A 16,427-nucleotide genomic window follows, 5' to 3' on the forward strand; every position below is an offset into this window, starting at 1 on the left:
AGAATGCTGTGTCACTGACATAATTCATCTTCTCAAAACATCTGTTCATCTGAAAAACAGTGACAAAGAAAAAAGATTTAAAGCAAATGTTTGAGAATTTACGCGTAGCATAACGGCAGCCTGGAATTTAACGTTACGAAAAATATATAAAGACAAAAATTATAAATGAGGAGCACAATTACTCGTGAAGTGCGTTAGATATCTTGGAACATTTTGCAAGTTCTCGAAAAGGAAAAAACAACAAGAAAATGATGTGATATGACAAGACTCAGTGTTTCGTTAAGAGATCGAAGGACGACGTTCAATAATTTCCATCAATAGATCACGAAACTTTTAAACGCCAAACAAGTGGAAAAGAAATTCACTTTCCATCGTGGTACATGTACCGTTTAAGAGGCAGATTATCATTTTCCGGGGAAGACGCTTGGAGGACTGCTCAACAACTAGAAGAAGCAATTTTCTTTGTCAAGATGTAAGAATGCCAAGTAAAAGTATTCGAACCTAAGCGTCTCTGTATTTCAGTTTGCCTATCACGTACTCTGATAATAACATTATTTTTGAACCCATTGGGTTTTATGTCAATCAATGGTGGCTTCTAATCTCTTTGCTTTTACTGTTTACAGAACAAAGCTACAAAATTTTACAAACATTGTACAATCTGTATAAACGAAACCTCATCGGAAAAAAAACCCGTGGGTTACCCACAGTGACTTAAGCTTTAATAGGTCCGTAAGCAGCCCATGACACCCCGCAGCCTTTTTATAGCGCCGTCAGAATAATAATTATCGACTACTTCGTTGTCAGTTAACCGTCAGATCGAGTCGGAATATGTAATTTCTGACGATTGAGGGACAAATTAGTCCGAAATTGTTATTCGATGTAGAGGCTCGCGGGCTGTCATGGGACATTTAGGGACTATTTAGGCATTTGGCGGGAGATTAGGTTAGTCAGTCATCGTGTTCGTCCTCATTTTTCGTTTCCACATATTATTTGAACACATGTAAACGGTGGTTTTTTAAGTGGTTTTTCGTATCCGGCTTGGTACAGGTTCTAACTGTTACAACAAACAGCTGTTATTTGCAGGGATACAGGTTATGTTGTAGGATGGAATACATCTATCATCGCAGATGACTGAGTGACGCATCCTCAATAAACTATTCACATTGAATGTCTAGTGTTAGGGTAGTCAAAATTGACATTTTCAACCATCAAATAGGCAAAATTCTTTCACCGTAAAAAGAGACTTCTCCATGTCTCAGTGGTTTCTGTGGCTCTGTGGCTCTTACACGAAGGTTTTTACTGTATGCCGTTGTGACTCATTATTTTTCGAAAGCTTGGAAGGGATATTTCCTGGTGATCCGACAAACAGTCTAAATTTAACTATTTGTCGCAATGAATATGTTTATAATTTTGTCTGATTTTGATTTTTGTCGTGATATATCCAGTAATTCTATCAAAGTACTTGTTATCTAAACTGGTTTTTAATCTGGATCCTAGAGACTATGGTGGCTTATGTGAACACAGAAGTAAACGAAATGGCTCTTAGAATATTGGCTTATTGGAGGAGGTTCTGTAGATATTTTTAAAGTATGTAAAGAGACTGTTGGTAAGTTTGGGTTTATATCAAAAAAACCACAGAGTACTTTGTGGCCTATTGAAAACACCACAGAGCGCTTTGTGGCCTGTTCAAAACACCACAGAGCGCTATGTGGTGTTTTTTTTTTGGGATTTAACATTGAAAACTGGATGGCTCGTTGACTCGCAAATATCGCACAGCTATTTTCTGAAATAATTTGGTTTTTCCAATTTTTCGCACCACAAAGCGCTTTGTGGCCTATTCAAAACACCACAAAGCGCTTTGTGGTCGTCATCGTTATCATAGCGAATCTGTCAGTGGAAGTTATACTATGCGGACAAAACTGGCAGAGGGGCTCTCTTATTTTGACAGGGAGGTTGGCAGGAGTTTCGCACCAACCCTTACATTAATTGTGCATTCAAGTTTTTGACTGACTCGTTCTTTTCACGATTGCTGTTTGAGTATAATGTGATAGTTTGAGATAGTTGCATACATAATTAATGCATGGCGCTGTACGGAAATCGTACCTGGAGGTTAGCCGAGTGCTCTTAAAGAAACCTCTGAAAGGGACCAATAGCTTTTCGCAAACGTGCTGAGGCAGGTTATGTTGAACACTTGATACCCTTAAAAGTACTCGTTATGTTTATCAGACAGAGCACTGACTGCTAATGAGATTTGCATTTCTGGAATCGGCTGGAACTAGCTACAACGGGTGCCTGTTGTTAACTGGGAGAAACGATGAAATAAAAGCAGGTTGAAAATTAGGAATTCAGTGATACCTCAACAACCTATCACTTGTTTCGGTTGGAGAATCTTTGAGGGATTTATTATGTTCATTGATTTATAGCTCTATTGTCAGTCCTCGTTTGTAGGTACACCCTTCAGGAATTTAGCATTGAACATGGAATGAAACTTACGTCGGATACTGATATGGGTATTTCTTTTTTTTCACAAGTCTATGGATCTCGCCATAACATTGCCAGGTGAAGAACTCGACCAATGTTTTACCAACACGGACCTCATACTAGTTCAATAACATAATTCAGTCAAGACAAAGAAGATTACAAATCTTTTTTTTTTACTTATGGCTAGACTGGAATTTATACAACTGGTGTTTTCATGAGCAAGTATAATTACCATTATCACTATTAACTGGAATCTTATAGATCTTTCTACACACGGGAGAACCAAAACAGTCTGACTTGTGACCTTGAATTAATTGGCTTGAATTATCTGCAATGCTCACGGATGATACAAACCGTTGCTTTATCCAAACATTTTCGAAAATTATATTTTAGGGCCTGTGTTTAGCCTGTGTTGTAAAACCACTATAACCTTGAGATTTGTGTTGTTACAAAGGCAAAATAACCAAAGTCAGAATTAGTTTGAGAAATTCTATTTTTGACAGGTAAATGCCTTTTGGACATACTAATATATTACTTATCATTGCATTTACAGTGGTACACCTCTAATACAGGCCACCAAACTAATTTTTTTCATCGTTTTTTTGACATGTTTCAACAACTTTCTTATGGTTTCCATTCAAACCTGGCAAATCCAAAATTATGAAAAGAAATGTGAGAGGTGGAGTTGTCGACTGACCAACAGGTTACATGATGCTTGATATTTTCACCATACCAAGTTCACGCATTTTGATTAGCTTATTTAAACCGAGGAAGGTGGCCACAGTTAGTCATGAACGACTGCGACCGGGTTCTTATTGCAAAGATGAAAAGTTCTGTCACTCTTTTGTCCCTTTAATCTAGATCCAACAAACTATTCACAGACAACACGGTGATTTGTGGTTCATTTAGTAAAAAAAAGTAGACATATTTCCTTCAGCCTTTGAGCTTGGGCTAATTTAAATAAGCTGTTGTAAATGTAGGACAATCAAAACAATTTCAGACTCATCCTCTATTTACTTAATTATTACTTATCAATACATCTGTGAAAGAAATACTGATAAAAATTGTAAAAAATCTACAAAATAAATACTGATTATTCTACATCACTGTCACTAAACTCATCCTCTATTAACTTTCTGTAGAGGTGTTCATCATCATTGTATTGTTCTTCTTGCCCTTCCTCTTGATCTTCTTGATCCTCTTGTCCTTCTTCTTCTTCTTCTTCTTCTTCTTCTTCTTCTTCTTCATCTTCTTCTAACTCCTCCTCCTCATCGATCATATCATCTAATGCCTCCAGGTATGGTTTGGCCACGCTATTAAAAATATGGAGAGGGATTTACTTCATTAATAGACACAACAATATTGTCGAAAACCGACACTTCCTGTGAAGGGTTCTGTTGCGGCTATTTCGTGTTTTCTTTGTGTCCTTTTCTGTTCCGTATGTTAATGTATTTTTTCCCATTCTGCATGCTTTTTTCCTCGCGTCGTATGTAAATTTCGTTGCGTATAATTATATTTGTGTTATCCTTTCGTGTTCATTTAGTGCTAGTTTATCGTCCGGTACACTTCTTCTTGGTTCCCTGAACCCCGTTGCCGCCATTTTGGTAAGCCGTTTAGTTTATCGTCTGTTTGTATTTTCCTCTTAGTTTTCTGCCGTCTTCGGTTAGTTGTTTGTAGTAATTCGTTTCATGTTTATCTTTAGGAATTTCTCTTCCTACTACGGAAAGTCAAATAAATTTGCTGGACTAATTGAAAGTGGCTTTAAGTTGTGTCTGAAGTCGGCCCTTTGCCTCTTCAGGGCCCATTTCTTGAAACTTCCTGGCTGCTCAAGGGTTGGTCAACTTACCAGGACCGTTTTCAGGCTGCTGTTTTGGGCCCAAAGCACCAAACTACATAATGAAACTGAAATCAGTTTTTAAAAGGAGCTCTGGAATTATAATCTAAAGTACAACAGTAATATTATTATAATTCAAATTATAAATATGTATACTGTATTTTGAAAGTGGAAGTTTTTTCACGAGGAATGTGAACGCCTTCAAAAGATCTTCTCCCGACTGCGCTATCCTGACGACCTTGTGCAGTCAACCATTCGCAGATTTATTGAATCAAAAGTATCCGAGGATTCACATACCCGAGTGGCTGGTAAAAGAGAAGCCCCAGTCAGAATTGTGTTGCCCTACAGGGACCAGAAATCTGCAAACGTAGTACGTAAACAGCTGGCTGACCTGAGTCGGAAGATCAACGCAGATATTAATATTAGCGGAGCTCCGGCGGCCCGAAGGGCCGCCAAGCGGAGCCCCATACTCATATGGAAAAGAAAGGGAAACCCATGAATGGATTTTCTTTTGTCATGGTTTTCATGGCTAGCGGTATTGCTCGTGGGCGCGTACGCACGACGACGACGACGACGGAGTTACCCAACATGGCGACCATACTCCAGCTAATAGGTTGACAGAGAAATGCACCCTCGGTTTGTAGCGGAAAAATGCCATTTTTCTTGGCGGGATTTTTAAAGAAAAGAAAACTCATTTCTATTTGTTATGTCGACAAACGATAGCGGATACGGTTGCACTGAAGCAAAAAAACAGAAAGCAAGAATTAACCGGCAAAGAGGTAGCGAAGAAGACCTCGACAAAGAGCGGGCCAGCGCTGGAGAAGGAGGCGAAACAGTACTGAACAATGCCGTGAATTATAGCGAGTCAAGGGCTAGAGAAAGGAGATGAAATAATACCGAACAATGCCGTGAACGAAAGCTAACGAGGGCTATAGAAAGGAGGCGAAAGTACCCGACAAATTGACTCAGAAGACTGCAGAACTTTCCAAGCATGTTCAAAAATTCGCGCCCGACGTGATGCTGTGCAGCCGTGCAAGAAAAGTCATGCACATGATTTGGTCAGGTGATGAGCAAGAGAAATCAAACGTTCCTGAGTGTTTAGAGAAATTACAGAACAGTAAACACAACGGAAGAAGGTGGTTAATTCGTTGATCTATCGAAAAGATTAGTTCAGTTCAGACTCCACAAGTTTTGCTACAAGTTTCTGCCTGCCAGGAAGATTTACACTGGCCGAACTGAATTGCCGACTTGCGGTGAGTGACTTTTGTCGTGGCGTTTGCTATGAAAATTAACAAGTTGCCTCGGCGATGTAAGCTTATTTTCAATTGGAATCCTCTTTAAAGTCTTCCTTATTTGAAGCCATGCTGTGAGACATTTTATAAATTACATCGTTTTAATTTCGCTCATCTCTAAACAATAACACGTGAGTCGCTTTGTGGAGGTTGTTGTAAGTTGTAAACAAATTAAGTTTTCTGTCAATTTTCGTGGTCAACTTAAGCTTATAACCTCACGTCTAAAAACAAACTTAACCAAAACCGTATTTGTAAACACGGCCGGGCGAGTTTTGAAGTTTTCTCTGTGTTAGTTGGAGCAGCCGCTTCGTAGAAGGCTAAAATTTCTTCTTCTGTTGTTGAAAACCAAGAAAGGTAAACCATTTTAAGCGGGTTTCGACAAAACACTGACCCCCGGTCAATTGACCCCCTACTGACCCCCCCTACTGACCCCCTCATTGACCCCCTATAAAATCAATGAGAAAATGAAAATTAAAAAAGCCCAGAACTATCAATGAGACCGATTCAAGTTCATCAATAAATTTAGCTTACCTAAAACTTCCAAGATGGCGGACGCGTTGCAGATTTCCGACTCTCTTGTTCTCCTTTGACTGTTTAGTGGAGGTTTTGTTGACGGAAAATCGAACACAGAATAAGCTTGAATATCATCAAATATTGTTTTTGTCCGCATTCGAAAATGAAGCAAAGAGAAACGCTGACAAATGAGCAGGCTTGCGAAAGGCTCGCGACGGACTGCTCGTGCGGGCGGCACGAACACGCGCGTAAACCTCAACCGGAAGCCGAATTTCATAAGGTAGTTCCAGGCCTCTCGCCTTGTTTTTGCATTTCAAGAACTGTAGTAACTGTAGTATAAACCATTTGGACAAGCCCGGTAGATTACTTTCTCCTTTGTGCATGAAGTCGTCAAAAAGACCACGGATTCTCAAGGTAAAATTCTTGGGTAATCTTATCAAAAACCAACATACCTTTCTACAAGCTCTACCACATCCAGATCGTCGGCAAGGAAAAGTAAGAAAAAGAAATTTCATCATGTATTCATGGCATAAATCGGATAATACAAAGTGTAAAATAAGAGGCAAATTGATGAAAAACAGTAATGCCACTTACCGTCCATGACTAAAGCCATGTGCAACGTCGCTTGTGCATGCGGAAGGCGAGGGGCCTGGGGCTACAAGGTTGCCAAAATAAACTTGGGGTTGATGTAATCGTGTGCGTGTCGCTCACGGTTAGTCGCGTGCGTGTTAATTTGCCAGAATTTCCTCGCTATTTTCATTGCTTAATTTTATAATGGGTACAAATACCATACTTGATGATATTCCAACTTATTCTGTGCTCGATTTTCCGTGACAAATCCTTCAGTCAAATGAGAAGGGTGTCGGAAATCTGCAATGCGTCCGCCATCTTGGAAGTTTTAGGTAAGCTAAATTTATTGACGAACTTGAATCGGTCCCACTGATAGTTCTGGGCTTTTTTCAATTTTCATTTTCCCCTTGATTTTATAGGGGGTCAGTAGGGGGGTCAGTAGGGGGTCAGTAGCGGGTCAGCAGACCGGGGGTCAGTGTTTTGTCGAAACCCATTTTAAGCCGAAGCGAACAGGATTTGCTAAATTTACTTTCAACGTTCCTGTGTGAATATCTGCATATTGTGATTACAGATTATGTTGATTTCCTCGTTTGTTAGTTCAATTTATTTGGTTTTGCGAAATGCTTGGGTGAATTCCCAGGTTAATTTGGTTGAAGACTAATAAAGCTACCGCCGATAAAATGACTGCAAAGCTAAATAAAGCCGTCGGCAAAAATACACACTGTAATCTTCAAATTTAAGGGCGAATAATTATTAAACTTTAACACTGGAAACTTAAACGAATTTTCTTTTTCCTTTCTTTTTCTCGGTCACCTTTCAGTGAGAAGGGATTTGCTGTTGATACTCAGATGTAGTGATATGCTTGTTGTGTTTAGAAGGTAGATTTCCTCGTTTTATTTTGTTGTCTGTCCAATTAGTTCGGTTTGGTGAAATGCTTATATAGTCCAAATGTCGGGTAGATGATTATGCATGTAAATCCTGTCTGCAAATAAGGCTCTACTTGGATTTTGATTTGCTCTTTCATTTTATTAGTGCCACTGCTTTTGGTTGGGGGTACATGGGCCCTATTTTCTTAATGAGAGGTTATTCCCCAATGCAGTATTTACATTTAATATGGAAATGTTCCTCAAAAGTGAGATAGCACTAATGAAAAAAATGCGAAGAGCTTTACTCGGTAAATTGAACAGTGTAAATGACATTTACATACTTAGAAAAAATTTACGGCGTAGAAGTTCTTGCCCTGACCATTTCTCGGGAGAAAAAATAACTTCTACATACATAAATACACAATTTAGTCGGTGAGAGCGCTCTGCTCTCTGCACTCTCTCTCTCTCTCTGCTCTCTTCTTCACACTAATTTTTTTCAGTTAACTAACTCATTGACCGAATGTCACTGACTGTTTTCTTTGTTGTGCACGCATATCTTTTTGCTCGTTGAAGAAAGTTTCAGTTTCTTCCTGGCTGTTTCCTTTGTCTTGTCCGGTACCAATTCGTTTGTGATATAACTTTGTGAATTCCCTATTCTCCTTAAATTTTATCTCGTCAGGGTGACAGAATGCACTCTCAGAGTGTTCAATCATTGTTTTCAGTCGCTACAATTTTCAGGAAAAAAGCAATAGTTTTCTTAATTTCCTTTTTTCACTTTTCGTTAGGACCTTTTAGCATGCCCGTAATTGGCCCATGGGCATTACCAGAGAACAATTTTCAAGTAAAGAATTAGATTCGTTTTAGTGTTAAGTATTTTAAAATTATTATGAATTAGGCATTTTCTTTTTATTTCTTATTTTTTTGTTTTAGTCGCACGTGATGTTTTATGATTTTACCGACGTATACCATGTAAATGTGGGAGGCGCGGTGGCCTCAAGGTTAGTGCGCTCCTCTACAGATCGAGCTGTCTGGGTTCGAGCCCTGGCAGGGGACATTGTGTTGAGTTCTTGGGCAAGACACTTTACCCTCACAGCGCCTCTCTCCACGCAGGTGAAAAAATGGGTACCGGCGAACTTAATGCTGGGGGTAGCCCTGCGATGGACTAGCATCCCATCCAGGGGGGAGTAGAAATACTCCTAGTCGCTTCATGCTACAGAAACAGGGATAAGCTCCGGCCTGATGGGCCACTTCGCTCGTATGCAGACTTTACCTTTATCTTACCATGTAAATGTAAATAATTCACTTGAATTAGCCAATCAGAGTGTGCATGATATCGGCTTTAAACACCAACCATATGTAATAAATGTATGTAAATAATATTTTTATGACAGAGAACTAGACAGGGCAAGAACTTCTCCTTCTTTTGTAAATTTATATATTAATTCCTCTCAGCGCTGTCAAAATGTCTCAGGAACCTTCATTTTTGATAGTCCATTATTTTTCACCATACCTGGCACAGAAGCTCACCGAATCCTAACTAATAACCAACACGTGTGTATCTCTGACCTTTGCTGTGTACTACGTGTATATTCTGTTATCCTGCCTTACCTGCTAGAAACAATTTTGACAGAGCTGTTTCAACAGTTTCACTTAAATTAATTTCCAGTAAGAGTGCTACATGTAGCAGTGTTATTGAGTATGAGCTTTATGGAAGGTTTTAAATTTTTATGTTTTTATGATTACAGAAGACAAGAAAATATTGATGTGTATACATAACCTAAAGTTGGTGTTGGATGCGAATTGTAGTTCATAATAGTCATCCTATTGCAGGTAAGGGAGAAAAGTTTAGAAAGTTTGGAACATCACTTCCCCCAGCACACCCTCCGTCTACAGGTGCAATAATTGAGGTTATATATATACGAGGAGTTATGTAAAGGTTATAGACTTAACATTAAAATCTGACATTTGAACGCCTCCTTTGCTAAAATTAGTCACGATTTAATTTTTATCACTCCCTGTGAATTCATAGAGATTCCAGAGGCAAATTATCACCAAATGTGGAAGTCCTGTCTTCAAGTTAGGGAAAATGACACAAAAAAGTTACAGTGAAAGTGAAAAGAATTGTGAATGTTGATATGGTGTACATTGTACATCATGTAAAGGTATTTGGTGAAAGCCATTTCATGTATTGCATTTTCAGGACAAATTATATAACAGTGACGTTTTAAAAGGTGTGATCAGAAAAATAATGAGTACATTGTCCAGGCAGTACCAGTTTATGGACGGCATAAGCAGACAGTAAGAGGAACTGTAAGCATTACCGGGTAAGTTTGGTTTATGCTTTTGACCCTTGTACTTGGATTTTGTGTCATTTCATGACAAGAATAGGTAATGAAAAATGCAATAGTTGCTGCAATATATTTTTGAAGGCAAACTTATAAGTCTGCCTATGCTGGATAACAGCCATGTCTAAACTGAATGTAAAGCAAACACACTGTTAAAGATGGAGCAACCCTAAAACCAGGAAACCGGAATTCGGAATCCGGAACCAAAAACGGGAATCCAGAAACTGGAAACCGGAATCCATAAATCAAAGAAAGCAAGTTCCTCAAATACTCGAAAATTGTTTTGCTTAGGTTTTTGCCTGTAAAAAAGAAGCGGCCAAGCAAAAAGGACCACAAACTTACCTTTTTTTGAAAGAAAAATTCCCCATCTGTTGAAATTCGTGCAACCGTTATTTCTAGTGAGGGTTATGATTATGAGAATCTTAGTAAAGTGCGTCGTAATTTTATTCCAAGCACCCTGAGAGCGTCTAAAATAAGCTTGCTGGTAATTAACCGCGCGGCCATGGGCCGAGCGTGGTTCATGTTCTACCCGTGGTTTATTATTTTTAACCGCGCGGCCATGGGCCGAGCGCGGTTCATGGTTTACCCGTGGTTTTTTTTTTTTCGCAGATTTGTCTGCGACCAGACCCAAGCTTCCGCTCGGCCAAATTTTGAGTCACGCAACCTGTGATGTTTACTCGCCAAAAGCTATTGAAACATTAATAAATCTCATCTCCGATACTGACTTTCGCGGGAAAAAATTAAAAACCCAGCGTTCGTCAAAAATCATATTTTTTTCAGCAGAAATTTAGCTCGGAACATATACATATTTATATTCCTTTGAATCGTCGATGAAATGACCTTTTCCGGATATTTTTTCCTTCGGGGTCAACAAAAACCTCCGATTACAAAATCACGCCGAACCCACACGTTGCAAAAAAATCTCTTCAAAACCCTGATTTCGAAGCGATATATAATGGTAATTGAACTGAGTGGAGTGCAATTTGGTCTGAAATCATACGCGTGATTTCAAAATCGAACGAGCGCGCAGCGCTCGTTCGATTTGAAATCACAGGTATGACTTCAGACCAAATTGTACGACCCGAAGTTCAATTGCCACTTTATTAAATCCATTTTGAAATCGCTCAATTTTATCGCCTTAAATTTAGATTTTTGGTGTATTGTTCCAGTAGCCGGTTTGTTAAAAAAAAAAGCGGAACCGGAAACGCCTTTACCTCTCATTTAGAATGCAAAACGATGTCATGTGACGAAAACTCATTCGAGCATGACAAAGAAACAAGAAGTTCTGAAGTCAGAACGAAAATAGTGTACTTCAGGGATAAAGTTCAATTCTCGTCGTCTGAATCAATTATGGAAGGCCTTCCTTTCTTCTGTGGTTGAGGCTGAGACTTTTCATTGTCTTTGGAGAAGGAATTTAAAGGTGCATATCCTGTGTAATTCTGCGATCGATTTCTTTTGGATTGTGAAACTCCCGCGAGTGCACGATGCCCAGTGGATAGTACGTTTTATTTCCTTTCAAATACCGGTCAATGGCATGATTTTAAGGGAGTCCAGCTCGTTATCATCTCCGTTTCTTTTTGTGACCTCGGCGTAGGACTCAATACTCAGGACCTTGTCAAGTTCTTGCGGCGCCATTTGTTTCGAGATATTTCCAAGATGGCGGGACTGGCACGGGCTTCGTAAGACGTTCGTTCATTCACTGTTTTGTGCAGTGTGGTGTATTTTGTCTATGTTTATTCACAGCGACAGAGTTGAGCTCTTTTGTTGCTTCGTTTGAAACTACCGGAAACCTGGAAACATCTACCTTCTTGAGATGGCTCTGAATTTGTTGTCGTTTGTTTATGTTTTACTGGACTCGGTATCATACGGATCTTGAGCAGATGTTGAAGAAAATCGCCAAAATATTCGTCAAAATGGACACTGAAAGTTGGAAACTTCCATTAAAGTAGGTCTTCATCCTGAAGGAGCTCATAATCGTCATTTAGAAACTGTAATTAATTAAATTCGTTAATTTTTTTGGGAAAAAAACTACAATAACAACAAAGTTTTGGCAATAGACTAGTAGTTGCTAAATTCTCCACACGATGGCCTTTTGTCTTTCATTTTCCTGAAATTTTATTGATTACTTTAAATTAATCTTGAAATCTGATTGGTTGTTTTGTTTTACTGTCCCATTCTCATTGGCTGAGAAAAAGATGCGATTTAGAACAAAAAATAGTGCGATTCGTTAATAAATCGCACCACTGAAAGCCAATCAGATTGCAAGGATAACCAGTGATTTCAAAATGGATTTAATAAATCACTTATGCGTTAATAGCTACCACACATAGGCAGGCGGTAAATCTATTCCTTAACAATCCAGCTTTATCGTGTTAAAATTTCAGCGAAATCGAACAAAACCAGAATAATTAGAAGTTTTTGTGACCTCGCTCCCCAGACTTGACCTAACAAAGGAAGCCACGGTCGCCCATAGCAACCGAAAAACACGAACATAACAAAGCCAAAAAACTCCAGAATTATCGCCTGAGAGCTTAAACTTGAATGGGAACGTCCTTTTCGAACTTTTTTCAACAGATTTAGACGAAAGACTGGCCTCGGCGGGCTACAAAAAAGACCAAGAGAAAAAACAGAACAAGACAGCCGGCAGAACAAACCGATAATATTTCATCGCGTGGCTTTCGGCACGAAAACGAAAATACAGCTTACTTCTGGATAAATTCAGCTTTAGAAGCCAGCAACTGGTCCCAAATTACTTTCTGTATCCTCACAAATGTCCTGATTTCCATCTCCGAAAGATTTTGCCCTAATTTTGAGCAAAGAAACATTTCGCCGACGGCGACCGCCATTACGGTGGCTTGCATACTAAATTAGCTAACTTAACAAAATTCTCACGAGGGGGGGATATGACAAATTTGGTGAGAATCAAAAGTAACGATACATCGGTCGGGATAGGGTTTTTTTATATGACTTGTGTGATTACTTTGCTAGCCCTTTACTCGTGGAAAACACCAATTAAATTTAATCATGACTTTTAAGAAAGAAAGCTGTTGTTAATAGTGTTATTATTGTGTTGTTCATATCGTTCATGCCCATACATATCCCGAAGAAAGTTCTAGATTAAGACCATTACGTCATCGGAGATTTGTCAACGGCTACCACTGGTGGTGCAATAATACAGTTTGTGTTGATCAAGTGATGTGATGTCTACAGTAAGAAAAGAATCATCAATGACTGCTTTGGAATGTGCACTGCGTTCCGACGGTAGTGCTAAGCGAACCGTTAAATTTTTAAAGCGCGGTTATAAGATCTAACAGATCTTCTTGTTTTTTGTCAGTGACCAGACCCAAACTTCCTCTCGGCCAAATTTTGAATCATGCAACCTGTGATGTTTATTCACCGAAAGCTGTTGAAACATTAATACACGGACAATGTTACGGATATTGTTTTCTTTATTTGTGTGTAAAATATATCTTCTTTTGGTTTTATCAAAGCGTTGGATTCGAAGGGAAATGATAAATACGCAAAGAACACTAAAAAAGGGACGTTGCAGCTTTCATTTTCGCTACGTGACAAATGAGATCGTGTTCATTTTGCAAGTTTATTTCGCCAGAAGTGATTGTCATTAATTTATTTGCAATTTTGCGAGTATTCTTGTGGGTTTCGGCAAATGAAGCAAATTCTTTGGCTGTTTCATTGCGGCGAGTTAAGAGATTTGAAGAAAAATTAAATATTTGCTGAGGTAAACAAGAGCTTGCCAGAACTTGCAACGTTTAAGTTAGTGCTAAGAGAAAAAACACAACTGTTCTAAAATTAGCCGTGGATAGCGTAAACCCTCTGATTGTGTGACTTGCGTGACTACTTCAAAGCACAAACAAATTAAATTTTGACTTTTCAGGAAGAAAGCTGTTTATTAATAGCGTGACACTCCTTTCCTTTTGTATCATTCATGGGCATATCCCAAGCGAACTTCTAGATTAAGACCATTGCATCGTCATAGATTTCACAAAGGCTAAGAGTGATGGTGTAATAAGTTATAACACAGTTTGTGTTGATCAAGTGATGTGTTCAATGAATCATCAAGGACTGCTTTGGAATGTGCATTGCGTTGTGGCTGTAGTATTAACAAAACAGTTAAACTTTAAAAAAACCGTTATAAGATCTAATAGATCTTCTTGTTGCCATTTTGTCTAATAAGTGATCTGCAATTTAAATGTACCGGAGGTATAAATTTACCCGTTATGTCTAGTAGATACTGAACAAGGTAGAAAATGTCATAGAGAACAGGATGTCTGTCAGTGGCAGCCCCCTGTACATTGACGGTCACGCCCCCACTTTCGAAGTCCAAAGGCTAACCTGGCTCATCTAAATATAAAATTTGATTTTTTCAACAGATACGAGACTAATTCCAGATCAACACTATTTCCACACTGATACTGTGACAAGTCAGCATTTCATATTCTTGGCGGCCATCATATTAAAACAATTTATAGAAATGTTGCACACTTACTTCCGTCTGCTTCTCGCTTGCTAACACATTGGACCACATGTTGTTAAAAGATGCTGAAAGACTGCCAAAAACTCACCGCAATAGCTTGTTGTTATTGTGCTATCCACCAGTCTTCTCAGAGCAATTTGATCTAGACAAGAAGCATGCTCTCACCAGGGCCAGGTTGAACGAAAGATAGGTAACTTAGCCTATGAGCAGGCTCTTGTGTTTGGGCTGGGGGCATGACGGGCAAAGCCGTATGAAGGCACTCGCTCACATGCCAATGCAGAAAAACACTAAACTCTTATTTAGCCTGCTCAGATACTTGAGACACATACCAGAGCCTGCTCGCAGACTATGAGTAACTCTATCCACCCGAAAAATCACTAACCCTGACTGGATAGTGATTTACCCAATGGATAGCTTTATCCAGCTTTTGAACAATCGGGCCAGATGTATAGCTTAGGGTTGTTCAGAACTAGTCAATAATTTTTTAGCAATTACAGTTTGTGGCTGAAGTAAAGCCAAGAAAATAAATAACAGCAAAATTACTTTTCCCCATATTTATTTATTAGACATTGCTGAAGTGAATTACTTCTATCATCATTCATAATATCTGGATTCCGGATTCTGGTTTCCGGTTCCGGTTTCCGGTTTCCGGTTTCAGTGTTTTAGGGTTGCCCCAGATGATGTACGTGCATGTTAATCTTGAATAATCTGAAATTTCAGAGAGTTTAAAAATATCATATCATATCTGTGATGGTTCTGAGGTGGAGGGCTGTTACATGTACATGTAAATGTCTCGTGCACGGTTTTTCACTTGTTATGATTCAGCTGCTAATAGTTTCTGTATCTGTTGGTGTGCAACGATCTACACCAATATTTCAACCTAATAATGTACAGGGTATATTAATTAACCAAATTATGCTGTTTTTAGTTGACCAATGCAACTACATAGTAATGTGATGTTGAAGCACACAAATTTACAAACATGCCCAGTGCCAACTTGTAAAATATATGAACTGGCCAGACAGTCTAGATTACAAAATCTTCTGGAAGTTGGAATTATCAGGTAAGATATTTCTTAAACATTGTTTTGTAATTAATGATTTCTCAGACATTGTTTTCTTCAAGAAAAGATTCATACCCCACAGATAGAGGTTTTTTTTCTTTAAGGGCCCCCTCCTCCTGTTACTTTGGAATTTCTAATGACTGGCCATGGATGGGTGTTGGGTGTGAATATCTTCTGGAACTGCACATTCAGATTAAGTCAACAAGAACATCAGTATTTATCCTGACAAAGTCTGATTTTCAGCCTGGATGGCCCTTTGATTGGGACTGTGCACATTGTTGTACTGCAATATTCCAGTTTCTTGTTTAAAGCAAATTGCATGTGCTCTCGAAAGCAAGTCGCCAAGTTCATAACAGCTATATATGTTTGCTTTACATCTCAGGGTAGAGCCTGCCACTGTGAAAGTTTTGGTACCATTCCCCTAGCATTTGATTCACTACTGTAGACACTCAGTAAACAAATAACAATGAAGTACACTGTATATCAATGAAAGGAATGTCATCTGTTGGTTATAAATTATAATTGATATGTCTTTGTATGTTCAGTGGTGTTCATGTAGCAGCTATATACAGTATGATTACTATGATTACATCCCTGTTCCTGTTAGTCAACACACGAACAGTGTACACATAGGCAGCCTGGATTAAAATATCAAAGATTTTCAAAGCAAGCATGGCCATTTGAGATATTTCTAAAGAAATATGAATTCAAGGTCCTTGTGATTGCATATAGGGATTGATTTTTGTTGTAAAAATATCTTACTGAGTGTATTTTTCTTGTGTGTTAATTGTTGTAGAACACAGAAGCCACTATTATGACAGAGATATTAATGTGTGAACAGTTCCATAAAAAGTGCACTGGGAGCAAATTAAATCATCATAGATGCAGCTTCTGAGAGATCCCCTATATTAATGGAACATGCATTGTACATACATGTAAAAGAGTTCGATAATTTATTACTTAAGATT

The sequence above is a fragment of the Orbicella franksi genome, chromosome 3 (assembly GCF_964199315.1).
Source record: "Orbicella franksi chromosome 3, jaOrbFran1.1, whole genome shotgun sequence".
NCBI classification, from domain to species: domain Eukaryota; kingdom Metazoa; phylum Cnidaria; class Anthozoa; order Scleractinia; family Merulinidae; genus Orbicella; species Orbicella franksi.